Raw genomic sequence first — 21,355 nt, 5'->3', positions numbered from 1 at the left:
CTTGGAGAATGTCAATTAATTGCTCAGCCATCCTAAAATACTTCAGGAGATAGTCATTCTCAAGTACCTAGACCAAGTTGTTTTGAGGTGACATTCAAGATGAGTAATTTTAAAAGTAAAAACATTCTTGATCTAATTCTTTTCCTTTAAGACATTTGGTTTACCTCAAACTTACCCCTCTTTCCTTCCCCCCCCCCCCCCCCAAAAAAAAAAAAAAAAAAAAAACACCTAAAAAATCACAACAAAATTCAGGTGAGACCTCTGGTTGTTGGCATAGGAGCAAAATAATTTTTACAGTTAAAAGCTAGTGAGGGTTTAAATATGAGGTTCTAGTTCAGTTAGTGCCAATTCTCTGAGAGTTAATAGTCTTCGGTAGTGACATGCTACTAATGTGATCAAAGGGCTTCTTCCTCCTTTACCCTAGCAAAAGCCCCAGGAACCTGTGTTTCTAAAGCAAGAAAAATGTATTTGGTTTCTCAAGAATTAGTCTTACAACTGGGGGGTTCTGGTTATACCCAGAAGTATTTTAAGTGTCCTATTCAAAAGAGCAAATTTGCTTGCTTTTGAGATGGCAACATTTGTTTTAAAGGCCCAGAATTAAATCTCTGGCAAGGATAATTTAGCAGTATTCTAAGGGGCATGGCTCTAGTAGAGGCAGTAAAACCACACCAAATCTCCTTTTATTCTGGCGTTAGAACAACAAGGGCTTCCTGGTTACCCTTTAAAGTACACTGTTAGTGTTCAACACCTTGCAAGTGAGGTTCCTAAACCTTAACTACATAGTCACTTAATTGCGTCGCATCCTGCACAAAGCTGGTAAGGCTTGTTTGACCCCATTAGTTTGAAATTTTGTATGTCGAAGTGGGAGAACAAATGAGACCTCTACAATTTTGTCTGATTTTGAAAAATGGATATTTTCATAAAGTTAGGATGAGAAGTTGTCAAGTTCACTGTCTTTTTCATAGGGAAATGGAACAGGTAATGCTTTTTGCCTTGTAGTCACTGCATGTGATAAACATGAATATAAAAATAAATGCAAATGTTATATCCTATAACCCATCCTGATTCCTATTAGTATGCTTCCACATGCCAAGAGGATGGGAATTCTAAACATTAAAACAATGATTTTGAGTAGATTATTGTTCTTATTGAGTGCAGCTGCTGAGTTGATTTAGGCTGATTTGCATATCTAATATTTCAATTACTTTGATTAACATGGGGCACTTGGCTGTTTAAAATCAGCAAGTACATTAGTCATAGTCTCTTCTAGAATTAGCTTTGCAAATAATTCTCCTGTAAATTACTTTCTATATCTCATTTTTACAAAAGACCGTTTTGGAGTAGCTAACACTGCTTTCAAGAGCTAGTATTGCAAAAGGGTTTGACTGGAATGCAAGTAACAAAAGGATGGAATGCTGCACTGAAAATAAAATGGTGGTTAAGAGTGTAATCATAAGTGATTGATCTGTGAAGACCAGAGTGAGGATGTTAAATTGTTTTACAGGCATCATGAGACATCTTTACATTTAATGGGATCACAGCACTTGCAACTTATATAAATGCTCCTTCATGTTTGGGAGTCAAACTAATGATGCACATTACTAGCTTGCACTGTGCTTTGTGATGCAACTTCAACACCACAGCTTAAAATGTTAGTTGCGGCATCTGTTTTACGTGCTTTAATAGTGTTTGGTTCTATTAAGCTTAATTAAATTCAAGATGTTATCCAGTTGATGCTGGCCACTAAAATTTACCTTCTCTAGTGAGCTGAATTTTAGCTAGAAATATGCTAACAGCTTGTAGTCTGAGCCTTAAAGTGGCTTTGGTTTTTCCATAGGCTTCCATAGGAAGCTCTTAAGGGCTTGCGACAGAGAATTAGCAGTCTACCATGCAATTCATCAGAAATTGTAGAAATTCCTCAGTATCAGAGTTGCTAATACAAAAGCAGTGAGCAAGAGATGTGGCTCCTCTGCAAATGCAAGATCCTCAATAAACATTTTTGAATGTCTGATAGGTCATTTTGAACTTTACCATGGTATCACAAACTACTGAGGAGACTTGCATATTAAATCAAACATCAGGAAATATTTTTCAGCTCTTAATCAGAATTTCCCAATGCATTACTATGGGAGACCATAAACTTGCATGATTTACATACCTGTTTCCTGGTTAACTGCTGGCACCCAGCTTCAGAAGTGCTTATGAAGTTACCAGTCATGCAGTCATTGACCAACACTGGCACTGAACTGGACTTATCTATGGAGAACCCTGCCAAGTTCTGTAACTAGCTGCATTTTGGCTTTGTTTTAATTTAAACAGTAGGTTCTCACCTTGAACCTAGAATAATTCAGGGCTTGAAAAATTTACCAGACACCTGGCAGCCAGAGATTGATTTGAAAGATGACTGGAGGATCCTGCAATTAAATTCCAGGGTCAGTGTTGTGGTAAGAAGCCCAGTCACATACCCATCTTCTGGTGATGGTGCTGGGATTTTTATAAGGGTGCTGTTTCTGGACCATGATTGGAAACTTTCTTTTGTATATCTGTTTCAGGCTAGTAGTTGTGTAAATTAGCAGTCCCCTCACTACCCTTGGAGCCACTGGAAGGGAGACTGAGGTTTCTCTTCCAACTACACAGAGTATCTTGTTTGGAGTGGGGGTGGAGGAATCTTTGCTATTCTGCTTTTCCTTCAATCTCATGGCAGGTATGCAGAAATCAGCTACATTGCTTCCTGCATGATGATTAATCTTGGGAGTGAAACAATGAATGTCGGGAGTGTAATGGACTAGGGGTTTGCTACCTTCATTGCTGATGCTTATAAAAGCTGAGCAGCAGCAGAAATATTAGCGTTTGTTTTGTCTGCAGACAGACTGCTGTATAGGTTAATGTCTGGAAGGTCATCCTCATAGGTATTAGATCTAGAAACTTAACTTCATGTTGAATGATAACTTTTTTCCAAAAATTATTTTGGTTTTTTCCCCATCCCATCTCACCAGTGATAAATGTTTGTTTGCCAGAGGTGATCAAAGAAGTTTAATTTTTCAGGCATTAGAATATCTATGGTGACTTTGAAACCAACTGCAGAGGAACTTAAGGAAATTTTTTTTGTTTTTTTTTTAAATAAATGAGAAATCCATAGATAACTTCATGAAGATTTGCTAAACTATGCACCTTTTTACGGATGCTTAAAAGATATCTTCAGTAGGTATATTTATCCCTTGTTTATAACCAATGTTGGGACATTTAGGACAGGGATGTTAATCTAATGTGAGAAGTTGAATTGCACAGCACAATTTTTACTGATGGTAATGAATTATGCACAAAGATAAAGGCTAGAATGTAAACTAATTTTTGCATTCATCTCTCAGCTAGTAGATAGGAGAATGATACAGGACACCTTTAGGACCATAACCATTCTATCTGTCTTTTTTTCTCTCCTCTCTTTGACCTTCATCTTTTCCTTTCTTTCACATTTCTCATCACTTTCGTTATCTTCGTGCTCTTCCATGTGCAGCTTCAGCACTGGAGAAAACTTAATTTATGAAAGATTGTCTCCCTTTCTCAAGCAACTTTTGGCTCTCTGCCCCAGGCTTCACTCCAATCTCTTTTCCCATCATTATATCGTCAGTATACTTGCCAAAGAGTTATCATCTTTAGGGATCTTAGGCAATGGATCCTATCCTTCCCCACTCATTGATAAGAGACAGTTATTTTATAGTCCCATACATGTCTGACAGTAAGTTTGATGCTTTAGCCTTCATTCTTCTCATGTAAGTGCCACGCAGGTCAACGAGCGGGGTCTAAGAACTTTGTATGTGGATGTGCTGTATCTGTGCCTAAGATACCTAGTTAACTGGCTAGCATGTGGATTGATAGAATTTAAACCAGTGACATGCTGAGTGCCATCTATGTCTTGCAGGATTAGGCCCCTAATGAGGTGTTGTGGGGAAATGATTGCCTTTATTATGATTAGCTGATCAGGACTTGTAAAAGACTTTTGGTGCCCAATTACTGTATCATTATGAATAAAACTCATTCTAGTTTGTCAAAAATTAATGAATGAATAAGGTAACTAGAGTTTGATTTTTTTTTTCGTCCACCCAACCTTAGCGTCACCTTAACAGAATTGGGTAGGAATTTAAGGCAACAGTGACAATGGCATTTTACATCTGATCTGCCGAAGTTTGTAATTTATTCTGTCACAGCATCACTTGCACCAAAAGCCTGAATCTTGTACTTTGCCATTTAATTATACTGGGTATGCACACTAAAACCAAGATGAATTGCTTAATTTTGGAGGAAGGGAGGAATCGGGAGAGAGAAGAGGTAAGTAAACACTCTTTTCCCTTCATATATTTTGTATTTTTATTTTGTATTAACTATATTCTGGTCAGCAAGAGTCACTTGCACTGAACAGATATTTATTGCATTCAACTAAAAAATATACAAGACAACTTGAATAGATTGTTTTCAAAAGTCATCTTAAACTGAATGCAATCCTATTTGCATAACTTTATATTGGGTGAACATTTCAGTCATTTCTTGGAGGGAATGAGGATTGCAAAAGGAAGGAACTAAGGATTGTGTGGTTTAAACTAGTTCAAATGCTTTTCCTGGCCTGGTATAGGGAGAAAAAAAGTTAGAGCTCTGTCACGTGGTTATTGAGCCAGAATTGACTGAACTGGGTTTGAAACTTCCTTTTGCAAAATATCCAGGCCATGAAAAAACCTGGTGTCCAGAAATCAACAAATAACAGGACAAATGGACAAATGTAATTATACTGGATGTGTCAATGACCTGCACTTGAAAAACCTGGATATACTGACCACTGTGTCCAGTTTTAGGTTTGAAACTAAAACTGGTTTCCTTCCTCTGTTTCATGTAATGTGAAAAGTGCTATATGAGGTACACATTCTGTATTTAGAGTCTGAAAATTGAGAGCAAGTTATTTGTCAATATCTGCAGATTCATTCTTGATTTGGTAAGCTGCTCTTAAGAGTATGTTCTTAGAATAAGAAGTCAGCTCTGTACAAGTGTGAAATACAAACGTGCACAACCAAGCTTATTTATCTATGCTGGGTTGAATTTAGAGACACTTGATTCAGAAAAAATGAATAAAACAGACTTTTTCCTATAAAAAGAATGGGGTGTTGGATTAATTAGAAACTTAAGTTTGTTTGGTTTTATTACCCTTTTAACCTGGCTATTTAGCTTTAATGGAAGTTGCTGAGTTTTCTCTCTAAAATATTTGCAGATTACCTTTACATAAAGTTCAAATAACTACAGAGAATAGCTAATTTATGGATCAGCAATGTACATAAGAGGGAAGATGTATACTTTGTGGCAGGACAACATAAATACATATTAGGATATAAATGTACAAAAAACTACTCTAGTAAGGTGGGAGGCAGGAGTAGACTTTAAGAACAAAGTTTGGAGGGAAGAGGTTGAAAACGAGCATGCTGCACACTTTCCCTTTACAACTGAAATGTCTCTTTCCTATTGTGTATTTACAACACTTCAGAGAAAGTAAAGCAGCTTAGTTTCCTTGTATCCTTTTCCAGTGGTTTATAGGATCAGGGATTCACTTGTAATTTCAGGAATTTATGTGAATTGTCAGCTTCCAGCCAACCAACAAACATCCAGATGTTAGATACTTAGTTGGGAATGTACATAATTTCCATTTACAAGGTAATGAGTGAATCAAGCAGAGCCTGCAGCTCTCCAGACTTCCTCCCAGAATTCGCATTTAACTGAGGTAGATGGTAGGACAGTGTTCTCTCCTGAGGGATGAGGACCCTGAGGTCTGATTGACCCTTAAACATTAGATCAACATAGTTATGTCAAAACAACGAGAGTTCTGTAGCACTTTAAAGACTAACAAATTTAATTTCTGCAGGCATAAGCTTTCGTGGGCTGTAACCCACTTTGTCAGATGTAAGGAATAGATGCACATATATACCTCCAATCTGATTTCTAAGGTTAAGGAACAGCAATAGGGAAGTTATGTATAAGCAAAGTCCATTTAGTTAGAGTAGTTGAGGCCTATTCACAACCATTAATTAGGAGGTGAGAATGTGTGAACAGTGACAATTACTTCTTGTAATGAGAACCATTCCAAGTCCCTTTTCAGACCCAGTTTGATTGTCAAGTTTGCAGATGAGTTCCAACTCTGCAGTTTCTCTTTGAAGTCTGTTTTTGAAGTGTTTTTGTAGAAGTATAGCAACTTTCAAGTCAGTTACAGAGTGTCCTGGGAGATTGAAGTGCTCTCCGATTGGGTTTTTGGATGTTATCATTTTTTATGTCTGATTTGTGTCCATTTATTCTTTTGCGTAGTGATTGTCCAGTTTGGCCAATGTACATGGTAGAGAGGCATTGCTGGCTCATGATGGCATATATTACATTAGTAGATGTGCAGGTGAATGAGCTTCTTATGGTGTGGCTGATGTGGTTAGGGCCTGTGATGGTGTCACTAGAGTCGATGATGTGTGGGCAGAGCTGGAAACGGGGTTTGTTGCAGGGGTATGTTCCTGGGTTAGTGTTGTATGGTGTATGGTTGCTGGTGAGTATTTGCTTCAGGTTGGGGGGCTGTCTGTAAGCAAGAATAGGTCTTCCTCCCACAGCTAGAGCAAGTGAAGGATCATCTGCTAGGATAGGTTGTAGATCCTTAATGATGTGTTGGAGAGATTTTTAGTTGGGGGCTGTAGGTGATGGCCATTGGTGGTCTGTTTTCTTTGTTGGGTCTGTCCTGTAGTAGGTGACTTCTGGGTACCTGTCTGGCTCTGTCAATTTGTTTCTTCACCTCTCCAGGTGGGTATTGTAATTTTAAGAATGTGTTATGGAGAACCTGCAGGTGTTTCTCTGTCTGAGGGATTGGAGCAAATCTGGTTGTATTTTAAGGCTTGGCTGTAGACAATGGATTGTGTAATGTGTCCAGGGTGGAAGCTGGAGGCATGAAGATATTGCGGTCAGTTGGTCTTTGGTATAGGGTATAATGTGACCATCCTTTATTTCTATTGTAGTGTCCAGGAAGTGGATTTCTTGTGTGGACTGGTCCAGGCTGAGGTTGATAGTGGGGTGGAAATTATTGAAATCCCGGTGGAATTCTTCGAAGGACTCTTTCCCGTGGGTCCAGATGATGAAAATGTCATCAGTGTAGCGTAGGTAAAGGAGAGGTGCTTGGGGACGAGTGTTGAGGAAGCGTTCTAGGTCAGCCATAAAAATGTTGGCATACTGTGGGGCCACGTGGGTGCCCATAGCTGTGCCACTGACTTGAAGGTATAGATTGGCTCCAAATCGGAAGTAGTTGTGGGTCAGACAAAGTCACACAGTTCAGCTACCAGGTGTCATGTTATATCAGAGTGTTTCGGGGTGGGGTGAGAAGCTACTGCTCTCAGGGATATGGTATTAAACTGACCTAACCCCCTGGTGTAATGCATCTATGTTGATGGAAGAATGCTTCGTACACCAGTGAGGATAAACCCTCACTCCATGTAGGTTGCATCTACTCTACAGGGTTATGCCAGTTTAGCTACGGTGACGTAGCTGTGCCAGTATACTCTCTATAGTGTAGATATACCCTGAGTTGCAGTGCTTCAGTATCCAGAGATGGTGTATGATATGCAAAGAGGCTAGAGTATGGTTCTTATAGAAAGTTAAAAGCCAATAGCCTTGCAGGGGCTGAAGTCATAAGAACCTTTTCTCTCACAGTTACCTTTGACTGCCAGATTACATAAAGGGAGAAATGTATACCCTTCTGCTTCTCCGTATCTGTCAGGGCACTGAAAACTTCTGAAAAGCCCCCATGATGCGTTTAAACTCGGCAGAATTTTGATTTAAAGAGAGATGGAGACTAGATGCAGTACAGTCAGTATGTATAGGGCGTCACAATATGAAGTATCAGTTAGTTCCATTCAGTTAATATCCTATTGAAATGAAGCTTAATTTAAAATGTCAATATTAACTATTTCACTGATCATTTTAGCAGAAGCTTTTGTCCAAAAATTAGTCATTGCTGTACTTTTCTGTCCCCTGTTTAAGGTGTAAGGAATAAAAATTATATACAAACTTATACCATTTTGCTCTCCATCCAGAAAGCAGTAACCAAAGTAGCTAGTATATTCACTTTCTTACCTCACTCCAGCTAACTGAAGAGCTAGAAATGGGAATTTGGAGGAAGACACCGAACAAGCAGATAAAGACACAGAGCCAATGGTCTCTCCTTCACACTATGGATATTTATCCTACCAGGTTGGGAACATGGCCACCACAATAGTGGCCAATACCCTGGCAGTCTGGAGCCATTAGGGGTTTCCCCCTAATACCTGGTCCCCACTCTCGCTCATTTTTGATGGTGTTGGAAAGGTGAGCTGGCATTGGACCCTGATTCGTCCTCCAATCCAGAGGTCAAAACTCCAGCAGTAGCACCAACAGCAGCCAACCTGGTTGCAGAGGGAGAAGTTGCCCCTCCCCAGGTGCTAGCCGCCGCCTCATTCTCCCTGGATGACATGGGTGTGGGTCTGGCTAATCCACTGCCACCGCATGACTTTAGGGCTCACCAAGAGCTCCTTAAGCTGGTTGCCACAAACCTGGGGCCAGAGGCTGAGGAGCTCAAAGAACTCACTCTCTGTTCAACATCTTGGCCGCAGCAGCCCCCTCTAAGGTGGCCTTGCTGGTACATGAAGGGGTACTAAAATTAGGCAAGGCTCTGTGGCAAACCCTGTCTTTTCTGACCCACACTTCAAAAATATCAGAGAAAAAGTATTGTGTTCCATCCAAGGGGTTTGACTGCATGTACTCCCAGCACCCTCTGGGGTCCCTGTGGTGGTTTTGGCCGCAAGTGAATGGGGACAGGCATGGGCAGATGAGCACCACCCCTAAAAATAAGGCTGCTAAGAGGCTGGATTTGTTTGCCTAGAAGGTTTATTTGACAGTCCTTCAACATCATATCTCTAACCAGCAATCATTGCTGGGGAGATACAACTTTATCTGGTACTCCACAGCCAAGTTGAAAGGCTCCCTGCCTTAAGAGACGAGGCAGGAATCGGTGGCCATCATGGAGGAGGGCAAGTTGCTGGCCAGGGCCTCCCTTCAGCCTTGGACACAAACAACTCAGCGGCCAGAAATATGGCATCAGCCATCACAATGAGGCATTCCTCGTGGCTGCAGTCATTGGGTCTCTCCCAGGAAGTCCAGCAATCAGTTCAGGACCTCTCCTTTGAAGTGGCCTCTCTGTTTTCCAAACAAACTGACGCCAAACTGCATGACCTGAAAGATTCAAGGGCTATCCTGTGCTTCTTGGTGTTGTACACACCACCGGCTCCTAGGAAACATATTAGTCCCCAGCACACTCCTAGATTCTCGGGGCCAGCCAGGCACAAACCCTACAAACAAAAGGGAAACGGTTATAAGTGCTTTCAGGCACAGCCTTCCAGGTCAGTATCCTGGTTGGGCTTGAGCCGCTATCACGGTGGTAATAGGCAGACCATATGAAGGCATGCCCAAGGACGACCTACCAGCTCCTATCTAGCATCCACTCCCCCCCCCCCCTTTTGTTTTTAGACAGTCTTTTGCCCTTCTACCCTACATGGTCCCTCATATCATCAGACCAATGGGTGCTCAGTACCATAGCGGTGAGGAACACCCTTCAGTTTGTTTCTATCCTCCCTTTTACCCCCATCGCTGTCACTCTTCAGGGACTCCTTTCACAAGCAACTTCTTGATTAGGAGATGCAAAGCCTCCTGTACGTCGGGGCCATAAAGGAAGTTTCCCAAGACTTGAGAGGGAAGGGGTTCTACTTTCAGTACTTCCTTATCCCAAAGGGAGCCTCTGGCCCATCCTGGACCTGTCATCTCAACAAATATATCTCAAGAAGCTGAGGTTTTGCAGGGGCTCCTTGCCCTACATTCCCTCCCTGGATCCAGGAGACTGGTACGCACCCTTGATTTAAAGGACGCATGTTTTCATATCTCCATCTTCCATGGACACAGGAGATTCCTCAGATTTGTGGTGAGTCACTGGCACTACCAGTTTACTGTACTTCCCTTTGGTCTGTCAGCGACTCCAAGCGTTTTCATGAAGTGTATGGTGGTAGTCATGGGCTACCTCAGACATCAAGGCATACAGGTTTTACTTGTATCTCAATGATTGGCTGATCAAAGGACACTCGAACACAGGTCCAACACAGCACTGACATAGTTTGAGCTACCTTTCAGGTGCTCCATCTGTTGATAACTCGACATTGGGCTTGGAGCAAAGAATAGAATTCATTGGGGCAATGCTTAACTCTACGCAGACCAGAGCCTTCCATCCTTCGATCCAGGGCAAATCAGTCTTCTCCCATGAGATGACCATCAGGTTCCTCAAAGGGTTTAGAAAGGCTCTAATCACTGGTCCGCGACTTGATTCCTCCATGGGACCTCAACCTGGCCCTGTCAAGGCTCATGGGGGGAGGGCCCTTTGAGCTTCTAGCATCTTGCGCTCTGCTACTCCTTTTGTGAAAGGTTGCCTTTTTTTGTGGCGATTGCTTTGGCCAGAAAAGTCTCTGAAATCAAGGCTCTGACTTCAGAACCCCCTTACACAGTGTTCTACAAGGACAAGGTCCAGTTGTACCTTCACCCAACCTTTCTACCATGGGTGGTGGTGCAGTTCCACATCAAGATATTTTTCTGCTTATGAGGAAAGCCGCCTATACGCTTCAGATGTTAGACAAGCCCTGGCCTTCTACATTGAAAGGACTAAGCACTTCCACAAGTCTACACAGCTTTTCGTTGCTGTGGCTGACAGGATGAAAGGACTCCTGGTGTCATCCCAGAGAATCTCGTCCTCGATCACTGTCTGCATCTGAGTTTGCTATGAGCAGGCAAAAGGTCCTGTCTCCGGCTATTGTGACAGCTCATTCCACAAGAGTGCAGGTGTCGTCAGCAGCGTTTCTAGCACAGATACCAATCCAGGACATCTGGAGGGCCGTGACATGGTCGTCAGTCCATACTTTCGCATCTCATTACACCATCAGTCAACAGGCTTGTGACGATGCTAGCTTCAATATAGTTCAGTTGCAGTCAGCACGTGCATGAACTCCTAGCCCATCCCCAGAGGAACTGCTTGTGACTCATCTAACATGGAATGGAGATGAGCAAGCACTTTGAGAAAAAATGGTTACTAACCTTCTGTAACAGTTGTACTTAGATGTGTTGCTCATGTCCATTCCATGACTCACCCATCTACCCCTCTGCCATTGTTTCTGGCAAGAAGGAGCTGAGGGGGGGTTGTACCAGTGCCCCTTATATTAGTGTATATGCGCACAACGCAGAGAGAAATTTCTGGCACAGTGCGTGTGGCACGCATACACCTAACATGGAATGGACGTGAACAAATCTCGAAGAACAAAGGTTATGAAAGATAGTAACTTTTTTCAAATTATGGAAATTCATAGGCAGATCTGGCCTTAACTCTGAACTTCCTGGATTTTGAGCATTTGGCTTTTAATTCTTATATTGAAAGCTAATGTAAGGTCTGTACCAGTGGTTGCAGTGCACAGCCTTGGCTACACCTTAGCTAAGTGTTTCGTTTAAGAATCATATAAAGATCAGTCAGTACAGCTTTTGTAAGAATTGTGCCTCTAACATGAGAATTCTAACGTATGAAGGAAAAAACTGGATTTAATTTCAGACATTTTAGTAGTTCTTCACAAGTGTAGTAACTGATGAGGTAAAGATCAGTCATGCATTTAAAATTCTTGGGGGGAGAAAGCATTAAGAATAAATGGCCTGTTCTTAATGTAAAAATTGGTTAATAGTGGAGATTAAGATTGCTATTGTATGCTTTCTGGAAGAGGGCTGAATAGAGGTGGCTTTCTGATGACGCCATTATTTGTTTAACCAAAAGTAGGAAAAATTGTAAAATTCCAGAAGAGTCTTTAAGTGTATGGAGGAACATAGCAGATAAAATTCAATGTAGACAAGCACAGATGATGCACTCTATAAAAAAAAATAACCTAAGGTTTTGCATTAGTTGCAACATGTTATGAAGGATCTTTGTTTATTCACTTTGCAGTAACATTCTAAAAGGCAAATAAATTAACCTATAAGGGGATGGAAAATGTTATATAAGTTGATATGCCTTTGTCTTTAATACAGTAAGATTTTGTCTGTCTTATCGTGGTTAATACAGTAGTAGAAATTTAAAAGCTCACAGAAGGGCAGTAGAGAGGTATAGGAGCAGGGCTTGCTGTAGGAGAGACTAGAAAGATGAAGATAAGACTGAGAAGCAGTGTAAGAGGAGCTATGCTAATGGTCTGTCTGCTCTGTAAGAAAGGCCAAACAACATGCTCATTTGTTGATCCTACTCTGTAATACAAGAATAAGGCAATAGGCAATACACTTAAGCCAAACTTAAAATTGGTAAAAAGTATTCTTCTCTGTAAGCCCAGATGTTTGGTTTTAGTCCCTCCTGGCTAATGCATGAAGACAAAACATCTGAATATTTGAATTGTCATCCTGAGGATTCTGAGATTATTTGTCTTGAACAGGTAGAGCAGTACCACATCCCCATGCTGACACATCACAAGTTTCAGAGAAATTCCACGCACTTCAGATAGTACATGGGCCCCATTGTCAGGTGAAGCTGCTTACATATAGTAGTAACAATCTAAGTGGCTTTACTTCCCGGGGGCAATAAGTGTACTTGTGCACAGCAATTAAACATCTGTGGGTGGCCCATGTCAGCTGACTCAGGCTTGTGGGGCTCAGTTTGTGGAGCTATAAAATTGCAGGGTAGATGTTCATGCTCGGGGAGGGGACTTACAATATGATGGACGGTCAGAAGCAGTAAGTGTTTTAAAGGGGCTTGTCCATCCTATTATAGCAGGCATTGTCTGTATCCTTTAGATGAGGCTCTTGAAGGAGTGGTCCAAAGTCAGATAGCTTTGTAAAATATTTTTTAAAAAGGCTAGACATTTAGCTTCAGCAGATATGCGATGATTAAAATGTCAAGGACTACCAATCCTACAGGGCAGCAATGAGTTTATATGCAAGGTCAAGAAATATCCCCTAATGTGCAGTGCATTGTTAGATGTATTATGCTTGTTTATATTTTTTCCTGTAACATCTGGCACTGTGGAAGATTAGATAGATAACTGATTTGTAGTGGCATAGTAATTGATTCTTAATATGAGGATTTGTGAGGAAACTAGGGAATATGGTAATAGATTTTAGAAAAATCCAATATACACGATGTGACACATCTGATCCAATTTTTGTGGACTATTATTCCACAAGATTATGCCCAAGAATTATATGAAGCACCTGACAAATGAGTAGGTGTATTTGGTGTATTCAGATCATGTAACTGAATGGATACAATGTTTTGTATTTCAATATCCTTTTAGCTGTGTACGGTTTTATGTATTTATAGCCTGAATTTATAATATAAATATAATCCCCCATAATTACTTCAAGTATTACATCATGTTATTTTAGCAACTTAATAAAAGGTGCACTATTGGGTAAGTAGCCTTTAACTCAGAATTGCCCATATTAAGTGGTCAGGTAGACTAGTTTGCCAAATAATGTTCCTCTGAGGTGTGTATACTCTTGTGGGGTTTCTTGACTGTGTGTTGTGTAGTTTGATCTCTGTCTCTAGTGACAAGACTAGTAGTCTGTCATTTTCACTTTACACTTCTAGACTATAGGAAGTATAAATTATAAATGATCTGGCAACAGTCATTCAGTTGTCTGAGGAGCAGTCTGAGATGTGAAATGAAAATGCCAACAAGTGGGGGGAGGACACTTGCTGGGGGACTTGACCTAGCCAATTAACACAAGGAAATGTCCACTCTGAAAGGCTTTACTGCTATTATAAGCTAATATATAAAAATGTAAACAGGGAAATGGATGTACAGTAGAACCCCCAATTATCTAAATATGACACTTGATATAGACTTGACCATGCTGGCTAGTTCTCTTCATTAGATTGCTGGTTGACTTCTCCAATAATCTCCAGATCAGTAGAGCTGCTAGAAGAGGCAACTGCTGAGAGGGAAGGGGCATGTGTTTGGAGGAGGAAGCTGCTGGTGACTCTCTACTGAAGAGTTTTAGGGACCCAGGGAGATCCCTCCCACTTCAGAACCTCACCAGGCTTCACTTATTTGAAATCACTAGCAGAACATTACACTGCATTGATGTGCCATTCAGATAATTGAAGTTCTACTGTAATTACCTTTTAATAGTAATTTTGTAGTGTGTGCTTCTATAGATGCTACTGGGCTTTTAAAAGTTAAACCAGAACAGCAGGATTTCATTCTAAATATTTTGTTTGTAACATACCATTCACTTTTTGGAACTTCATAGTGACATTATCTTTCTGATCAATGTGCTAATGAAAGGTCTTTTCCTCCATATTATCTATATGCATTTTAAGATGGCTTGAAAGCCTTTTGTGTATTAAGCTCTTTCAAATCTGTGTGGCTTTTTTAAAAGAATTTAATTCCTAACAAAATGTTTTTTATAATGTCTTATCCTGCCATCATACCTCAAAGTCTCTTTTATAAGAGAGCAACATTAATTTGATACCTTTTGCAATACTAGGTGAAAAAATGGAAGGGGATGTCATGGTGGGCCATATGAGTTGTTGGTTTGATTTAGAGTATAAAAGAGTAGCAGTGTCCCTGACATCTTGGTTGAGGAATTGTCCAAGAGTAGCACTAAAAATGGATGAAATGACAGTCACAGAATCCATGTGTACATCAGGAAACGTACACATTTGTTGACAGTGGATATCAGCAACCAGTACAACCGGATTGGTTCTGAGTGCTTTAACTGCAAGTGTGGACAGTATTCTCATTATATTCGTACTATGTGATTTGACCTTGGATTTGATCCTGTCCATGTTTGTGAGGAAATCATTCTTGCACTGATTCAACTGCATGTGACATCTGTTAGCAATAGGTAAGTTTCTTGGCATATGCAAGGCTTCAGTGTTGCATGCTTGATATTAGCATGTTGTTCAGTCGAGCATCACATTATCACAGTTGATTCATGGGAACATGTGAAGGATCTCTGTGGCCATGTCTGTGTTAACCTTTTTTCCTTATGCTTTGCACTGTTCCCACCACCGGTATTAGCAAGAGTGGGAATGCAATGGCTAACGTTATAGTCAGTCATCTAGCTTGCTTTAAAGTAGGTTTAGCCAAAGATGCTAATGACTGCCAGTATCTTGTCTGTACAAGTATTACTACTGGTGGAGCTGTGCTGTTTATAGCAATGGCTGGAAGTTATAAGGAAAAAAGGCTAGTGTGGACAAAATCTGTTTGAGAAAAAAAAAAAAAAAATGGAAACTAGGAAAACCAAGTTTCTGAAACTGGGACTTTGAGAGACATGGTCGGTCTTATCTTTCTATCTGGGTCAGCTCTCATTTCAGTTAATAATAGTGAAAGATGTTAGAATCCCACAAGGTCCTTAAGCTTAAAAATCAGGAGTTCTCAAACTTTTTTTGTTGGCACCCCCTTTGAAAATATTTCAGGCTGTGATGATGCCCCCATGCCATCCTTACCAGCATGCACGGAGGGCTGAGCGCTTGTGACCCCCTCATAATAATCTCACGACCCTCTGAGGGATCATGACCCCCCAGTTTGAGAACCCCTGCTATAAATTCTAATTTTCTTTGCTTGTCCACTTCTGCTTTGCTATTAAGCTTTTTTTCTTAGTGTGACGTAGCTAATAAACAATGTTCATTCATATTTTTCATCTTTGAGATGACTAACCTACCAAGGTATACTTAATTACTAGCAATGTGAAGCCCTGATATTCAGGATGAATTGATTTAAATCGCTGATTTTAACAATGATTTAAGTCCGCAAGCAGGAAGCCTTTATTTTAAATAATGGATTTTAATCATGTTTTTTGCATTTTAACTTTTCAACTGTTTTCCTAACAAAACAAAAATTGATGCTCACTGACTTGTAACCATTAAAACATGTTGGTTTGCAGCTAAATATTGCCTTTGCACTAAATGTGGTACTACTTGTTAATTGAAAGACTCAACACATTTATTTAAAGAGTTTTATATAGCTTAACTTATTAATTTTTACTTTTTAAAAATTTGTGTTTATAAAATGGCGAATGACATTATTAGATTTTTGGTTTTTTACTCTGGATTTGTCAAGCTCTATTTGGATGTAAACTGGAATTCAATTAAAAAGTGCAAAAAAATCATATTTAACTGTTTTGTATTAGTTAAGCAAAACTACCTTAAATTTATCAAAATATATTTTGCATTCAAAACTGACTTAATAAACAAAGGAAACATTAGCTAATTGATTGTTTCTGATCAGCATGCCTATTAAGATTTTAAAACTAGTAGATCTCATCCTCTCACCTAGTTCTTATTCATAGATTAGAAGAAAACAAGTTTTCTTGCTTTTTCAGCGGATTTAACTAAAGTAGTTGATTAAACTGAAACGAAGAAAACATTCTCTCTGCCACTGCAGAAGAGGCTACTGCTGTCAAAAGCTGGGTTAGCACTTCAGCATTCTGGTTGCATGTGCTTAGCCCATAACTTTCACCACCAGTTCAGTACTTTGACTTTCTTTAAAACTATGGCTAAATCCTATTTTTATTTAATTAGAATTATTTTGTTAGATGTAGGCCTTAAAAGTTATCCTAACTTGAAATTTAATTTTAAATGGGTTTATTTTTAAAAAAGTATTTAATTTAAAATCTGACTTCCAATTCATTTTGATTAATTTTTTCATTGAAAATCACTGGTTTTGGGTCCACCCTGATAATATTTCAACACACTTTTTAGAAACCTGTTTTTGTAAAACTTACTAAGCTTGTGTGTGTGTGTCTGGCTACTGTTTTTGTGTGTGTATATATCATAGTTTCTCAATCCGTGGTACGCATACCCCTGGGGGTATGCGAGACACAGGAAGAGGGTATCCGGTGAGAAACCCAGTGAAAGGAGATGGGCAGCAGCTGCCGACTTCTGGGGAAGCCAGGCGGCAGCCACCTGTGTCCTGCCCGGGGAGCCTGGCGGCAGTTGGGCTCATAACCGGGTGGCTGCCACCCATGCCCCAGCTCTGAGCCGAGAGAGAGCCTCCTGTGCTCTGGCTTGAAGATGGGCAGCAGCTGCCTGCCACCTGCCCACATCCCTGGGTCCCAGCCTGTACAGAAGCCTCCTCTGCCCCAGTTTGAAGCAAGTGGCAGTCACCCACCTCCCTGGCTGGCAGCCAGGCGGCAGCTGCCTGCAACTTGCCCAGGTGGCAGCTCCCCTCCCCGGCTCAAAACCTGGTGCCCAGAAAGCCAAGCGGAGAGCCCAGCGGCTTGCCCAGTCCTCCAGCTGGCTCTTCCCACAGGCTTACTTGTCAATTTCACTGCTGTAGCTGAGCAGTGAATTTGACAACTATGACAGCTCCAGATTTTACCAGTATAAAAATGTTAAGAGGGGCCCACACAGTGTGATTTGCTCCAAGCCCGCATCCCCCTAGGGAAGACCATGGGGAGCGCTGCTATCCACTCTGGTGGGCTGCTACTGCCTGCTCATATCTCACAAGTTCCTGCCTGTGTGAGGAGAACACCACGTGACCCCGCCGTGAGGCCCTAGTGGTTGGCTGCCGTTGACCTTTGCTCCTATATGGAGGAAGGCGGGGAGAAACAGAAGGAGTTTTTGTGATCTGCCACAGCCGCACAGCATTGCAGAACTCAGAACTTTCCTGCTTTACGAGATATACAGTCATCCTGCGGTGAAGGGGGAAAAGAATGTATTTCTCAGAGTGGAAAATTGAGTGTTGGGGTACTTATTAAAATTTTCAGAAGTTAGGGGGTACTTGCTGCTTAAAAGGTTGAGAAACACTGTTCTGTATGATAGATATTAAATGTGATACTTTTGTTAAATTAACCATATATTTTTGGTGCTCATAATCGCTGCTGCCAAGTGAAAATCTGAGTGAATAGGAATCTTTTTCTTGTGTGTGGCCTACCCATAATCAAAGTAAAATTTAAGCTTTTATTTAAAATATTTCTTGCCCTGATTGCAGAGAACTTTCTTAGTTTGAAGTAAGGCAGTGTTCCTGATTCTTCAGATAGCTGAGATTGGATTACAGTAATGTCATGTGTAGGGGCTATGCATTGAGATAAGGATGCTGAATCTAGTGCCAAATGTCTGCCTCCTTTATTAAGTAGCATGTCCTATAGAATGCTCTACACCAGTGTCAATGGTCTGTACTGGCTGCCAATAAGTTTCCAGGTGGAGCTGAAGGCTGCTGAGGAATGCCTAAAATCTGTGGCATAATCCCAACTGTAAGATTTTGTTTTATGGGAATTCCAGTTGCAGTATTCAGAGAGTGTAAACACATCCCACTGTCAAATTATTGGTTTTAGTTTTTAAAAGACCTAAGTGCTTTGCAGTCTGATGGCTTGAGATCAACAGAAGCACTCAACTTGGAACCATACCTCCATTTAAACAGAAATGAGGTGGTGAAAGGGCTTTTCAATGAAAGTTGCTCCTCTTTGAGACTTGCTCCTCCTTGATTTAACAGCCTATATATTTTTCCACATACCCTGCACAGCCAACTAGTTTAACTGGTTGACAAGGTGAATATGGGGGAAAGGATTTGGTTTCTTAATAAAACTGAATTCGTGTGTTAACACATTTTGTATCTGTTGCTGTTTTTAAACAGCACTTTTGTTTTGGATGCTATATGGTGTATAAAGGTCTGAAAGGTTTTAATTTTTCTTTCTCGCTTATTTTACCTTGGAAGTATCAGATATTTCCAATATGATTTTCCCTGGTTTTCCTAGAGAAACCTTCGGCGGACTTGGTGCTCACAATAAATATTGTGGTGTCTTAATTGAAGAGGAGATAATGTTGAATCAAAGCTTTGAATAAAGGAAGACTTTGTCATTTGAAGTTAAATGGATCTTAAACAAAACCCAAGATTTTTAAACTGTACACTGAAGTCTCTCTTCCCCTCTTAATTGCTTAGGTTTCACACTTTTCTTTAGTGACTTAGCTATTACAGCTGGGTGAGACTTTGGATGAATAGTTTATTTACTGAAGTGTAGTTTTGGAAACTAGTTGCAAATTTGTCTAGTAATTTGTCAGAAAACTTCTTGAGTTAGATTCAGAAGGGGATCTTGCCATTCACAAAATGAAGCTCAAGGAGATGGTGGTGATAGTACCCCCTTCTACCTTTTAGCCCAGTGGTTAGGGTGCTCACCTAGGATGTGGGAGACCCAGGTTCAGTTCCCCCTTTTGTCTGATGTGGAGCAGGGAATTTGAACTTCGATCTCCCACGTCCCAAAAAATTCTGGAGCAGTGTTCTATTGCCTGTTGAAGATGTATGAAAAACTTGAATAGTTATTGAGACTGTGTGTGACTCTAGCTTATTGGTTAGGACACTTACCTGTAGGTGGGAGATCCAAGTTCTGATCCTTGCACCACTGAATGTTTAATTTATAAAAAGGGGAACAGTGTCAAGAGGAGAGATTGGTCTTCCACCTCCCCAAAAAAGTCTCAAAGTTCCTCTGCCTGCTGTGGAGCAGAGATTTGGAGGAACTAAACCCATGACTTCCAATCCTGGGTGAGTGCCCTAACCACCAGGCTAAAAGTTACAAGGGTGGCACCTCCTCCTTGGCTATCTTGTGAATCTAGTTCTTTAACAAAATTTTTTGGGATCAGAGAATGTGCTTTGTTTGACCCCAAATGAACTCTTTTGATTTGCTGACTTTTTTGAAGTTTCAGATTCAGCTTGACCAAAATTTTTTAAAAAATTGCCTACAAACAAACAAACAAAAACAAACAACAACAACAAAAAACCCCAAACCCCCGTTATTTGCCCAGCTCCAGTCACCATAGTCTTCAAACCTAAACAGGACCAGAATTTCTAATGTAAGCAAACAAGCATATAACTTTTCAGGGAAGTTCTGTTTTTTTCTTGGGCATCTTACATTTTGGAGTATCAAGAAGTGGCCTTGCAAGACTGATAAACAATGCATTCCTTACCCCAGAAACTCTTGACTGATGGAGTTTGATATATCTCATTTTACCCTTCCTGACTCCTGGATGCTGCAAAATGGAACTACGGGGCTCTCCAATACATTTATGTGCATCCTCATCCCTGGCTCCATTGGTTGGGTCTACTTTCCCCTTTTACTATCTTCATCCCCTTGTCCTGCTTTTGAAGTTCAGCATTAGTGTTTAAGCTGATTCAATTCTCCGTTTCACCAATGTCCATAGGATTCGGAAAAGCAGTATTGAAAGTGACCTGGTGTTTTTTGTCACAGCTGCTTGTTGCTTAGAAAAATTTACAGCAACAGAAGCATTAGGGCAGCTGTCTCTGCAATGGCTCACCTTTGGAAGGTTGTTTAGTACTACATAAAGACTAGAAACTTCCTTTAAAAGCTTAGATTCTGCAAAAATTAATGCCTTAGACCAGAGTTTCCTGATTTCCCTCTTAATGTGGACTACATTTTAATATTCTCCTTCACCTTTCATGATTTTGTAACATCCCTATGGAAACTACAGTTAAAGTATTTTGTTTAGTTGATTTAATGCAGTTAGCAAGTGGAAGGAGGAGCCAGAACCCTGTGACCAGCTAGCTTCCAATGGATTTACCCGCAAATTCTTTACAGGCCAATTCAGGAACCTCTGCCTTAGCTCATTCACCCACCCACTTGCTATGGGAAGGCTCCTTCTTGACTCTGGGCAATGGATGTTGCTTTCCAGAGGGAGTCGAATGTTTCTGGGACTTCAGCAAACACAACTCTCTAATCTTGTGCTAGGGACAGCACCCACTACATGACTTCTAAAGGATTTATGTAGTACATTAGCTGTCATTGTCCTAAGAACAGAACATAGAATCAAGGTCTATTAAGCTACTTGAGATATGAATACTTTCAGCTTCATGTAACTAAATGAAAAACTTCTGTTATGTAATGCACTTTATTTAATATATTGTTTTTGTTAATTGCACCATATGCAGAAGGTACAGTGTGCTATGATTGACTCGGTGGTATGTAACACAAGATACTTATATTTTAGAGGAAGACAGTTATCTAATTTGATGCTAAAAATATCTATGGTGAGCAGGTTGAGGAAATTTTTCTGGAATTGAAGATTCTCCAGTTTCATTCAGTGTAGAACAGAGACCCCCAGGAACTAACATGGGAATCTATGTAATACATATGATTGGATTCTAAAACAGCATTTCCTTTGCTATGCTATTTATGGGCTGCAATAGGACTGAGTAGTTTTGTGTGACTTCTAAGACCACTGTGCCAATCCTGCTCATTGCAGTGTCATGAAAATTAAAATTCTTAACTTAAAATTTATCAAACTATTACCTTCTGTAAAAAT

The 21,355-nt window shown here is 40.4% G+C and overlaps 1 protein-coding gene across 9 annotated transcripts in view; it reads left to right on the top strand.

Annotated features, from left to right (window-relative positions):
- CNOT4 (CCR4-NOT transcription complex subunit 4) overlaps window positions 1-21,355 on the top strand; it is a 139,709-nt gene that overhangs the window by 40,541 nt on the left and 77,813 nt on the right. The window lies entirely within an intron of this gene.

Source organism: Emydura macquarii, unplaced genomic scaffold (genome assembly GCF_026122565.2).
Source record: "Emydura macquarii macquarii isolate MOO-44397 ecotype Brisbane River unplaced genomic scaffold, CSIRO-AGI_Emac_v2 contig_2205, whole genome shotgun sequence".
Lineage (NCBI taxonomy): Eukaryota > Metazoa > Chordata > Testudines > Chelidae > Emydura > Emydura macquarii.
This window is presented reverse-complemented; position numbering and strand designations above follow the sequence as displayed.